This window comes from Pezoporus occidentalis, unplaced genomic scaffold, assembly GCF_034315485.1.
Source record: "Pezoporus occidentalis ecotype Australia unplaced genomic scaffold, CSIRO_AGI_Poc_V1 ctg96, whole genome shotgun sequence".
Taxonomy (NCBI): Eukaryota; Metazoa; Chordata; class Aves; order Psittaciformes; family Psittacidae; genus Pezoporus; species Pezoporus occidentalis.
This window is the reverse complement of record NW_026916325.1, coordinates 607,954-621,319: the sequence shown is the minus strand read 5'-3', so window position 1 is coordinate 621,319 and position 13,366 is coordinate 607,954. Positions and strand designations below refer to the sequence as shown.

Genomic DNA, 13,366 nt, shown 5'->3' with positions numbered 1-13,366 from the left:
CCCTCCATCCTTTACTTTTTAATACATTCAGTAGTGACGAGTTCAGCGTGAAACACTTGGTGACATGTAATTAAGTGTGAATTAAGTAAATGGCAGTTGATTCATGGTACCCCTCTCGCAGGGTTTGTATTCTTAATGCGCTCAGGAGGGATGAGCTCCGGGCAGCACAGCCCAGCGCCTCTGGACGCGTGTGGCAGCGCAGCTCCTCTCGGTCGCTTGGTGCTGACTTCCGTTCTCTCTTCTTTTTTTTTTTTTTTTTTTTGCCCATAAAAGGAGAAAAGTGCTGCCATACGACTCGCTTTAGGGAGGATCACGAGACGAGGGAGAGGGGGAGGTTGTTCAGGTAGCTGTGCTTTTGTACGCAGTGCAAGACCTTCTGCTGTGCGTGTTTAATGTGATCCTGCTGGCAAAAAAAGGTGTTTCCTTCTGCTGACACTGGAGTAAACCCTTTCATTTTCTAGTAACTTGTTTTCTTTGTTTGTATGAGATTGATGTAGAGAGATTATGAAGGGAAGTTGGATATAAATTATTTTAGAAATAAGGCAAAAATCCCAGTTCTCGGGGATTAGGCTGTCCACCAAACTTGCTGACACTTCTGTGCTGGTGGTTAAAGAATGGCTGCATGTGGTATTTTCCCATCACTGTAGTTACTGTAGTTAGGCATGCCTAAGGTTATTGCTTAATTTTGCAGTATTAAAAAGTTTCATCTCCATTTTTCCAGAAAATAGACTGTTGAGGTAATGCCCTGAAAACTTGCTCAGAAATCACGAGGAGATCTCAGTGCCTTTCTGTGACCAGAGAAATCTCCAAGCCCGTTTGATGCGCAGTCTTAAGTGACTTCCAGTGTACAGTAAAGCATGAGTTGCCTGACTTCATTTGACATATTCTGGCAAAAAACATAGCCCACCCTCTGATGATGGTCATATTTTCTCTGTAGAGCGAAAGCAATTAACAGCTCTAAGTTCCACCCAGCTTCTGCCATGGGCTAATAGGTGGTATTCCATGGGCTCCTGATTCAGCATCGGAGTGTGCAGCCCACACCAGGATGATCGTGAGCTGTCATCTTCTAGCATGTTGCCTGCTGATGTCCTGCACGTGTGTTTCAAAGCCATCTCGGAGTCAACGATTCACAGTATTGATCAGCTTACATTTAGTCAGCCTTGTATGTTCCTTTTACTTACTGATGCTGTGAAGCAGTTTGTCATGGGGGCATGTAAATTAGCTGTGTCTCTTCTTGCACAGTCCAACACAAGATGTTTTGGAAATCACAGCAGAATGGACCTACCTATAGCAATGAGACTTCTTTTTCTCTCTGACAACTGTGAAGAGTGGGGATCTTTGACTCAAACATTTCCTTTGACTTTCTTACGAAATGGAACATTTTGTGAAGGAGTCCAAATGGAGATGGAAAATAAATTAAGATCTTAGTAATGCACAGTCATTTCCCAGCATCATTGTTTTCTAGTGTCACTGTAGGTATCCTGGGAACAGAACAAAAGGACCATGTTAATTCTGGATATAAAGTCGCTGTTTCTTTCAAGCAGGTTTGTTAATTTTTTTCCGCATCGGAACTAGGTTGTAGGCGAAATTCTGTGAGAAACAGATGTCTGTCTTATGCTAGCGGTGTTATCGTTGTTGGGATTTAATAAATTTGTTACTTCACTTTTAAAGTGAATTTCTCCTTTTCCTACCACCCTGATGTGGAGAAGCAGAGTCTCAGCTGCTGTGCATTGGGACACTCCATAGAGAGATGGCCCTTTATACCAGCTGTCAGGACCAGTGTCCTACTGACAGCAGTGCAGGCTTGCTGAAATCAGGAAGTCAGATGCTCATCTTCAGTCTGCCTGAACACGTTAAAAAACTCCAAAATGTAAAGAGTGCACTTTTTCACCTGTGCTGCATATTATACGTATGCATGCGTATATATGTGGAAACGCAAATACTCAACTGTTACTCATTTACTTGGTTCTGTTCTCTTGGGCTGAAAGCAACAGCCACGTAAGTGAGGATGTGATACTAAACCCAGAAGAAGCTATCATGCCTGAAAAAGGTGACCTGTTAATTCTGACATGCATTGGTACTTACAGAATTAGCTTCTGAAAATTAGCAACTTCGTACTTACAATCGTTATGCATGTTCATAGTAGGAACTAAATAAGGAATAGATACAGTATGCGACTGTACTGTTACGTTTTTAGTACTGTTCGTGACACAGTTTTGCCCTGTGCTAGCTAACACTTTCCCAGATAATGCCCAAGCATAGTTCTGGGGTTAGGAGAGACGATGGACCATTTCCAAAAGGCTGCTTGGATCTGGCCAGGCTTTTTCGGGGGGATTTTAGGTGTCCAGCCACGAGCTGTACCATGCTTGCTGCTTCCAAGCCCAGAGAATGGCTGTGTGCCCTGGTCTGCTTTATTTTCTGACATACATGTGGCCTCAGATTCTGCTTTCCAGGAAGCTGGGTTTCAGCAGCTTCTCTGGTGGTAGGAGTGTCTTTATGTGCTTAGAAGGCTAGGAGAAAAAATTATGTCCAACCTGAAAGGAGAAGCTGTGTCTGGAAAGCTGGAAAAATAAACCAGAGCAGCTTGAAATGATAGAATAATTGAGTTTCATATTGTTTTCGTAAGAAAAGCCTCAGGAAATATACAGGTGTAATTAGCCATTTTGAAAGTACTAGTTTTTTAAAAAATATTTATAAAGAATTACGGGCTGTCATTTTGAATCAAAATGAATAAATTAAATGTAAGCAGATGGCATCTGCAGTGTCTTCAACCAGAGGATATATATCCTGGAGGTAGTGTAAAACCTATCCCTGTCCTAAGCTTTACCTTCTGTTAACTACAGGAGCAGTAGCAACCTGCTAGTGCAGACCTGAGTTGGCATTATATTTAGGTTTTCCCTGGGGAATCCCTGTCTCAAGAAGATGTTTCGCCCTCTTCTAATTGTCTGATTGCTTCCTGTGAAGGAGGTGCAAGTCTGGTTTTATATTTAGTCAAAACTATAGGGTATGGAGGGCAGTTGTGTGGGGTTTTTCCTTTTTTTTTTTTTTTTTTTAAGCAGGGTTAAAGCCACTGAATTTTAATGATTTAGCAGTGTGGTCTAACAGACAAGTCATGAGTTGACTCCAGTCCATGGAGTGCTTCCATTTGTCTCTCACCTCTCTTCTGTAGATGAGGATGGTGTAGGTTGCCTGGTGAACTGGCCATGTATCCCCACACCTGAAAGCGGTCTGGCAATCAGAAATTTAGTTCCTGGTCCCTGTGCGGACAGTGATGGGCCAAATGCCATTCCTGGGCTGCAAATTCGTGTTGTGGTTTGTGGTGTGAGAGGAGAGAACTGAAGTTCTGATTGGGATGCTTTAAGGATGAACTGCCCTGAATTACCTGCCATTGACATCTCTTTCATCTTTCTGCATAATATTTAAATAGTACCAGCTTGGTAGCAAAGGCTTCAATGAGTCTGTGCTTTTTCAGAGCATACAATGTTGTGTTCTGCTGCTGCTCCTTTTTTATTTTTAATACTGAAAATATAGATTTCATTTTGGAATATATGCTTTCTACTTTTTGGGTGAAGAACTTCTAAAACATGAAATAATGTTGTTGCCTAGGATTAGGATTCAGAGTTTTGCTTCTGACACACACTTCATCATACTTAACTCTTCTGTTTCGCCTTTGTACTGCAATATTATGTAGTCCATTCTGTAATGTGACTTCACTTAACTCTTGATTTGCAAGTAGAATTAATGTAGCATCTTTGCTATTTATGCTTTGTTGAACACTGATCATATAGCCTTAATTATTTCTTACACAGCAGGAAACTTTCAAAGTAGCAGCTGTCTTTTGCCTTAACTCAAATTGGTTGTGGACTACGAGTGCTTAAATCCCGGGGTGGATAATAAGCTTTACTCCCAGCAGGTCGCCCAGACTACTACGCCAAGGGTACCCAACTGACTTCTGTGTTTCATTCTATAAATGCATTTTAACTAGGAATAAGTTTACTTTACGGGATGCTGCCAAAACAGTAAAAGAGAATTTTCTCTTTTGCATTAACATGTGGTGGTTGTCTTCCTTGTTGACATCCTTGCTTCAGAGCAGCGTCAAGCTTTTTGCTAAGATTTTCAGAGTGTCTGTTTTTATCATATTGGTGTTTAAGAAATGATCACTTCTTAACAACTTGTAAATTCTACTAAGGAGGACAGCAGTTGTTAATAACCATGTTTCTTACCCCATGTTTAGGTCAGAATATTGTAAGGAGTATCATTATTTAGGTGTTTTATAAACATAGTAAAATGTTGTCCTTCTTCATTCCCTCTGGCTATATCAATCTTGGACTGCTTATGTCAACCTGTAAGGGAACAGTTCTGTTTTAAAGACCTAAAACTGGAAATTTGAAGCTTTTTCAGTCAGAGTGGTTTATCCTTTCTCTCCCATGGCAGTTGCTTTCCCACTTGACAGAATTTATCTCAGTCCAAATGTCTTACCTCAGTGAACTTTGCAGCCTGTTCCACCCAGTTATTGCTTGAAGCAGTAACTTCACAAGGACAAGAAGGAAGCACAAGTACTTCCTGGCAGCTGTCCATAGTTGTCTTTTTTAATGCCATGTCACACCTATTCATCGTAGTAACTCTATGAATTGGACTGACATTTTTTTTGATTCTCCTCCCCATCCCACCGCAGCGGGAGTGAGTGAATGGCTGTATGGTACTTAGTTGCTGGCTGGGGTTAAACCATGACAACATTCCATTTAAGATCGATTTTGTTCTAGACTGAAAGAAATTTGGATATCTCGGGTAAATTGTAAAAAAAGGTTAAAAAGCAGACTTCCAGGATGTAATGCGTATTTTGTTAAAAATTGAATTTCATGCTAGCTAATATTTAAGTTGTGCTTAGGACAGCTATTCTGTATAATTCACAAAGTTTTTGTAATTCCATGAACAGGAGATAACTCCTTGATAGTTGCTGGTTTCTTGTTTCCAAAATGTAGTTTTCCTCTATAAAAATGTGTTTTGACTTCTGAATTAACTGTGCTGTAGTCTGCTTTTCAGTCTGTAAGCTTTTTGTGAGTATATTTTGTACCTGTGTCATGTGAGAGCACTTATTGTCACCAGCACTCTTAATTTTCTTGAAATAAGCCAAGTTATATAACAGAACAAACTGGTCTAACATTAAAATATGGAAATTATAAATATAGCTCAAGAAAATTCTCATCTACCTTTCCTTTGGTTTGTGTTAGTTCTCAAGATTTTTAATCAGCTCACTAGGTTTAGCTCTGATGAACATACAGTTCTTTTATGTTATTTCAATTCTTATAGCAATTTTTTATTCCATAGAGGTTTGGTTTTTTCTGTCCCACTTGATCAGTTTAAAGGTTTCTGGCAATTTTTTACTATAATTAAACTTTTAAGTCATGTTTTATAATTACTTAATTTTCCTGAAAAACATTTCTGTTCAAATACTTCTGTAGATGAATTTGAAGGGAACGAAGTAGTTGTTCACTCTCAAATTACGAGTTTTGTGCATATTTCCATTTAATACTTACAGAAAGAAGCAGACATTTAGTACCTTTTTTCCCTCACTAGGTCTTTTTACTTCTGTTTTCTTTCTTGTGGTAACGGGTTATGAATTCAGACTGAGTTGCCTGTGGCTTCAGTGACTAAAACCTTTCGCATTGTTGAACTCCTTCTGGGGTGGATCAAATAAATGGATCAGGTCATGGGTCAAATAAATACAGTTCCACAGGTATCTGCTTTGGTAAGAGGTATTTAATTGATTAATATATTTAAGGTATTTAGCTAACAAATAGTTTCCTCCCCTTTCTCAAACTGACACAGGGTCTTTTTTCGTGTTGTGACATTCCAAAGCCAGCTGATGTTATGTCAGCATAGTCTGTGCTAGACTTGCCCTTTCAAAGCTAAATTCCACCATTTTTATTTCTGACAATCATCTAAATTTCACTGTCCTCTTTCTTTGCTTGCAGTGTTTCTGTTTCTGTTCTTTCAGTTTCTTCTTCCCACCTGTAATCCTTCCTCAGAATTTTCATCCATTCTCTTCTACCACCTTCACTTTCATTCCTGCTAGTAAATCTGCTTTGGTTTCTGTTTAACATGAATCTTGTGTTTTTGCATAACCACTCTTTCCAGTTCACTTTTAATACACAAAGCTTGGAAAATACCTAATGCTTAGTAGCTTGGGAGTTAACACGGTCTGGTAAGTGGGATGCCCTCTTTGAAACTTTTTCAGGGACGCTCATTTAATTAGTGCTGGTGTTCTCAAGTCTCAAGCTTGTCATTTTTGTTGTGTCAAGAGGGAAAGGGTCATGTTTTCATATGTCTTCAGTAAATGTTGTAGAAAACAATGGTATGTAGAGCTGGTTTTTGCAACCTGGCAGGGCAGGAGGGTCAGAAGTTGACTCTTACCACATCACCACTCTGTAGTAAATGGTGGTTTTCTGAGTTCCATGAGGTGCTTCCAGTCCTTTCTCTGTCCTAAGGTGTTCCTGCTTTGCGTGTTCTCTGATGCTCCCTTCCCAGCTTCTTTCCCATGTAAGCTGCATCACTCTCTGGAATCTAAGTGTTCCAAACATGCTGACAGTAGCTCACTATCCTGATGTGTTGTCCTATGAGTTTGCCAGCCTGTGTATTGTACTGTTTGGGTGAAACACATGGAAGAAGATACCTTGCAGCAGTACTTGTTGCTTTAAAAAAAAAAAAAAAAAAAATTACTGTGTTTTGAAGACATTTAAGTAATTTTTGTGACTTGTAATTGGGTTTCATTAATAATGATTCTTTCAATTTTTAAAATCCACAGATTGCAGCCTCTCTCTAAGTATCGGGAAGGATCTGGATAATCTTCAGCCAGGTTAGAGTCAACTCTGGTACTTTTCTGTCTCTCACAGAACAGCTGTCTAGCAGATTTGAATGTCATAAATGATAAATGAATACTCAGACTCCCTTGAACAGCATCCTGTTATGTAGCTTTACTGTTGCACCTAACTGGTCCTTTCAAAATGCAATCTGGGCATTATAGTCTCATTTTGAGGTTTTTATTTCTTTGCTTTTGTTATTATAGAACAACAACTGAGAATTATTCTTGCCATTTACTTTTTTTTCATTTACTCCACTGTTTGTTTTAAATCATTTTACTGTTATCGTTCTGGTCTGTGTAAACCCTTGGGACAGAATTGGCCTAGGCAGAGAATGGGACTTGTTCTAATGCCTTTTGTAGTCCTAATTTGTGGTTAGTTTTTTTTTGTTTTCTTTTGGTTTGGTTTGGTTGTTTGGGTTTTCTTAGACCTTCTACAGCCTTTTTTTTTTTTTTCCTTTTCCAAATCTTGACCAGATTCCCATTAAACTCTCTGAATATAAGTTCTAAGCATCCTCTGTTGCTGCAAAAGTGGAGAGAATTTTTCTTCTAGAGAAAGGGAGTTCCCTGACTTGACCAGCTATTAATTGGTACAAAGGTTTGTTTACCCAGAGGAGCTATTCCTAATTAGTTCCCTATGTGGGTGCTCTACTTGGGAAATTAGTGTTACATTCTGATTTAATTTAATATGCTTTTATAATGAATTGTTACAATTTGCAGCAAGGAACTTATTTTTAGGAGGTTAAAAAAAATCCTGCACTGCCCCACTTATGAGTTTCAAAAACTAATTGTTAGACAGCGATCAAGCACCTTTGCTGTTTTGAAATTAAATGAATAAAAATCCATCGTTAGATTAGAGACAGGTTTTGTTCATAGCTGTAAATATACCTGCACAAACACAATCACATGTTTTCCAAAGCCAAAGCTTAATTCAGCTGATTTATAGACCTGATGGCTTGACCTCTGCTTTGTTGTAGTTGTGAGGATAGTAAACCCCAGAGCTTTTGGGAAGAGTGTTTTTGGAGTTACATTAGCATTGTTGAGGCTATGGTTGAAATGGAAGTGCACTTGTGAGCTTTTCTGTAGTGAATGTCTTAAACTGATTCCACGTTTGTTCTAAGAGCAAATTTGCATCTTTAAGTTTTTTTTTTATTTAAGAGTTGAAAAAGTAGTAAGAATAGCTGTCCCTGTAGATCCTTATGAAGGACCTGTGGTCCCCTTGTTTTCCTCTTAGCCTCCCTCTACCAACACTTGCAGGAAAAAAAATTGTCACTATTTAAATTGCATTCTTTATTTCAGTAGTTTCAAGATTGGAAAATTCATTTCTTCAAACCACTTTAACCTGATCTATTTCAACATAAATATTGTTTGAAATAAATACAGCTTTTGCAGTAAAATGCTAAATGCTTTGGAGTTGTATTCTTATTTTTGACCTTTCATTATTATTTCTTTTAATTCTCAGTATATGCATACCAGTCCCAGTATGCAGTACCAGTGCTGGTAACAGCTCACTATAAAACCCAAATTAAATTGAATATGTTCTGCAGAATTATATAGGACAAAAATTAGTTTAAGGACCTGATCATTTCAACCCAGCAGCATTTTTGAGTGGTACTGCTGCAAAAATTTTTTGGATGTTACAAATTTCAGTTTGAAAAGAGTAATTTCTGATTTCCATTAATATTTCCTTTTTAAGAGAAAGTCTCATCTGAAAATAGGAAGAAGGGGAAAACACAGTGATTCCAAGTGTAATCTTGAATATTTTTCATGACAGGCGGATGTTGAATGTTTAGCATCATTACTTCTTTGGATTTTTGAATGTGAATTGGAACAGCTGTATTTCTAGGTAAGGCATAACCAAGTGGTCTTTTTAAGTACCCCCTTTCTTTTATATATGAATTGTGAGAAAGCTAGAGTGCAGTATGCTGGACCTTACTTTGTACAGAATATTTATCTCTTTGTGGAATGAATCCAGTGTTATTTGAGCTTTTAAATAGTAACAGTTTAATTGTCCTAAATTTTTATAGTCCCACAGAGAAACCACACCAGCAAGTCTGCTTTGTCTCTTTGTGTTTTTGATTTAATTTTATCATCAGGTGTGTAGTTGCTTGATTAGTGCAGTGCCAGAGTGGCAGTTCGGTTCTGTCTGCATCTTCTCTTGCATCACCATCATTCAGAGTGTGCTGGTTTAGGTATTTTGCTGCTGAAAATCTACGGGATTGCAAAGACTTCTCAGAGGAATAAATTTATGACAGTTTAGACCTCTGCATCAGCCACTGTGGACTCAAACATGTACTGGTGTCTATGCAAGAAAATCAGTGACAGTACTTGCAGCAACAAATTGTTTTAGTGGCTTTAAACTTCTTGCTTCTCTCTGCCCTGAGAAAAGGTCTCATAGGAAGACTATGAAAGGGTTGTGAACAGCTGCAGACTTCAGTATCTGAGAAGGAAGCAGAGGGTGATAGAGATGTGCTAAAAGGTATTGATCTGTAGGCATAATCACTGAAGATTACCACTTTCTTAGTGAAATACTAGAAGTCATGCTATTTTGGCTACTTCTGTTTACTGCATAGACTATAGCGAACAGAAGGGGGATCTCATTGTCACAGTTCACATGTAGCCAAGTCATGGTAAGCACTGTGCTGGGGCTCCGGGGCTGCAACTTGCAGACACTAGTTCTGCTGGTTCTGACCCAAACCTGCTGCTGTTTGCCAGTGCTTTCTGGCCTGCTGGGAAATGTGAAGCAGACATGACATTTGAGCTGGGTGGGTGCAGCATGGAACGCTTAAAATCTGAAAAGTAACGATATCTTACTTTACTGTTGGAAGTAAGGCTATGCAAAACGGTAGCTTCCATCCAGTGGTTTCTCATAGAGAAGGGAACCATCGAGTATGGAGAGGACTCCTTAAGCTAACTCTATTTTGTCATAGAATCATCGAATGGTTAGAGTTGGAAGGGACTTTAAGGATCATCTAGTGCCAACCCCCTGTCACAGTCAGGGACACCTTTTACTAGACCAAGTTGCTCAAAGCCCCATCCAGCCTGGCCTTGAACACCTCCAGGGATGGGGCAGTAACAGTGAGTGCTGTTATTAATTCAGCTGCCATGAGAAGCCTCCAACCAGTGGTGCTGTGGCAAATGACCACAAAAACTTAATTTTTTTGCAGGTAAAACCAAGCCCACCATGACAGCAGGCCAACTGTCAAAGCAGGTTTGCAGTAGCCAAGTGAGCCCAGGGATCTCAGTGGCAGTCTGGCAAAGTAAAGGTGTTTGCTAATCATGTGGATGCTTGTTCAGAAGAAATAAAACTGCCTGGGGAGGTGTTTGGAAGGTGCAGAGATTCATTAATTTAAGACCATAAGGGATTCTGGTGAATGTGGAACCAACATAGTTGAAAGACGGTGATATTCCTGTTTTTCATTTCACTGGATGAGCAAACAAACCCAAGTCCAAGAGAGGAGGTGGATGTGAGGGGTGGAAGGAAAGACTTACTAAGATGAAAGGCTAAAGCCTTCAGTTTCTGCAGTATAGATTATTCTGTTTTACCTTGTAAAATAATGGAGTGATACTTGTAGGGACTGTATACTTAACCAGTGAAGCTGCTTTGTGTATTTTATTTTTATTTTATATTTTCTCTTTTAAAAGGCCTTCCAACCTTCTATTTTGTTACAATCATAAGGAATTTAAAATAGGAATTATGTATATGACACCTATTAAATTTTATAAAGATAGCATTTCTACTAAAGTTTAAGGCCCATTCTACTTCTTAAATGAGGAGTGATCTTTCTGAACTGGAGAGAAGAGGATCTCAAAAATGTGTGCTCTTCATGGGCATATCCACCCTTGTAGGGGGGAGAAAGATGAACTGAAGGATGATTGTGGAGATAGGACAAGTAGAGTGGAAAGAATGAAAGTTAAAAATGGTAGGAGTGGATATTCTAACATGTCAGAGAAACAGGAAATTATAAGAAATGAGTATGAACGGAGGAAATAGAGATTTATTAATTGTGGATTCCTTTAAATTTAACCTATACAAAGTTAATATTACCATAGTGTAGTTCACTGCTTTCATTAATTCAGTTCGTAGGAAGTAATTAACTGGTGGGAGCTAACACTGGTGGGAAATTTTTTTAGCATTCTTTTTCTTGTTAAATTTTTGAAGTCTGAAGTGTTTGCTGTTGGAGACCTTTGACTGATACTAAGACAAATTGTTTTTTTCAAAATTAAACTCTTAGTTATGCCTTTAATGACCTTAAAGTTTGACTCTTTCAGAAGACTATGACAAAATGGGGACCGTAGAAGCATCTAAACAGGGGTTTTATTTCTGGAAGAAAAGGTTCTGGAAATCAAAACTTAATGTGGCACTGACAGGCCAATAATAATTTCTAAATACTAACGCAGCAGAAGAAATTCTTTGTGCTCTTAGCTGTGAGCTGTTTGAACTGTGTTGAAAGTCTTACATGATGAGGTTTTTCATTTCTGTTGATGCAAAGAGAAAGATTAACTCTCATAGGCTGTGTTTAAAATGACCAGTATCCTTTACAACTGTTTTGAATAGTATGACATGAAATGTTATTTTAATTCTCCATAATTTGAATTTTCTTATTAGGTTAAATATATGTGTAACTGTTCACAGAAATGGTTTTGTGTGTACATATGCATGTCTATGCTGTTCTATTAATGTTGTTTTTTAAATGACCTTAGGGGTCAGGAGAACAGAGAGAGTAAACTAGTTTTCATTTTCAATTCCCTGTTTTCTAAGAATACATAGGAAAGTTTCTTAATGAAACAATATGATAGTGAGCAGAAGTTGAAAGATGAACTGTGATGATACTTTTCAGGTCTTTGGGTGGCAAGCATTTTTTTTTTAAATAGTAGCTGGATGACAAGTATTGGGCATAATTTTCTACTAAAGCCAGTGTGAGCTGCAAAGATGAAGTTAGCAGTGCAGAAACGCTGAAGATTAAGCCTAATTCACAAAATTAAGTTGCATTCCTGGACTGATGCTTAGGTGCCAGAATTAGTATCTAAACCTGAATCTATAGAGTGAATTTGCACTTCCCACGCTGTGTTCTTTAATATCACTGCAGACCATGATATCTAACTACTATTAACTTCTACTACTTCTTGTCTACCTTGATAAATTGAGGAGCACTGTGGTTGTGGAACTTCAGAATGCATTTCCGACATTTTTTCAGAAAATATTTGGAAGTTCACAAGAAACAAGATGTAATGTTTCATATCTGTTACTGTGCAGACTTTGAAAAATGTTCTTTTTTTTATGTTCACAGAATATCTTATACAGATGTGTTCTTTACTGTCATGAGGAGTACCATGTAATGAGGAGTTTTCAATACAGGTTACTAGTTAATTCATTGCTGGGTATTGTACAGATTTATATTTCAGGGAGAAATGTGCAGAAAGATACTATAGTAACTGTAGTTGGTTGCCTTGCATTGTTGGCCAGATGTGTTTTCCAAAGAACTGGGCACACTCATTCTGGAATTCAGCTTCAGGCTTGATTTTGGTCTGTAGTGGTAGACTGTGACTCAGAGCCTAAAATTAAAATGCTTTTCCTGAATTTTGCATTCTCAAAGGAGGATGGTTTCCCGGCAGGTGTTGATGAGGCATTGCTAATTTAAGGCAGTGAAACTTACTGGAGTTCTTGAAATTAAGAGTATAGTTTTCCAGAAGTAGCAAAAGATGAGATTCTGTTGTCTTCTCCTGAAAGATAGTTCTAATTTTCCACCAATAGCAAAAAGTAAGGTTTTCTGTTATCTTTACATAGAATAGAACCATGGAATCAACTATGTTGACTTAAGATCATCATGTCCAACCTTTGTGCAAGGACTGCCAAGTCCACCACTAATTATGTCACTATTTTTTAAATAAAAAACACTTTAAAAGATATTTTTGTGTCATGAAATTTTCTTTTTTTTTTTTTTTTTTAACAAAGTTCACCTTCATTAACAGAACTTGCTGACTTCCTTCCTCAGCTGCAGTTCTTCCTACATTCAGAGGTCAGAGAAGAGCAGCATCAACAAGCCACACATCTGGCTGTCTCTCTTTCCAACTGGAACAAAGAAGCAATTTTTTTTTAATAGCTTTTTTTGAGTTAATTGTAAACAATTTGTTTTTGGAGTCGCTGACTTGCAGCAAATGTTTGTCGTAGGTGGATGTAGGGAAAAAGGGCTATGTCCTGATGCAATTCCTCTGTGGCCAGGAAGGGGAAAAAAAAAAAAAATCACTGAAGAAAAAAAGCCAGGAATGCCTTGATTGTTGTAGCATTAAAGCATGCTCAGAATTTTGAGTGCTTTATAGGACATTTCACAAGCTTATAATACATGATTTGATGAGACAGAGAAACAGAAGTAGTTGTTCATTTCATTTTTCTGTATTTTTGTATACAGTAATACTGATAATTGTCTTTTTCTGCTTCGTTTTCAGTAGTATGAACAAATTGACAGTGATAAATGACCAGAGAAAGCAATAGGAATGTTGGGGGGT

The 13,366-nt window shown here is 38.1% G+C and overlaps 1 protein-coding gene across 8 annotated transcripts in view; it reads left to right on the top strand.

Annotated features, from left to right (window-relative positions):
• The window catches only part of CYRIA (CYFIP related Rac1 interactor A), a 62,972-nt gene that overhangs the window by 8,379 nt on the left and 41,227 nt on the right, over positions 1 to 13,366 (top strand). For 4 of the 8 annotated variants that reach the window (XM_062606395.1, XM_062606387.1, XM_062606391.1 and 1 more), the window contains exons 2-3: positions 6,806 to 6,856; positions 8,634 to 8,705. The exons of 1 other annotated variant lie outside the window; for it this stretch is intronic. The gene's annotated coding sequence lies outside the window, so the exon portion shown is untranslated. The remainder of the gene's footprint in view (positions 1 to 6,805; positions 6,857 to 8,633; positions 8,706 to 13,366) is intronic. 3 more of the 8 variants (XM_062606388.1, XM_062606392.1, XM_062606389.1) reach the window with 1 other exon arrangement.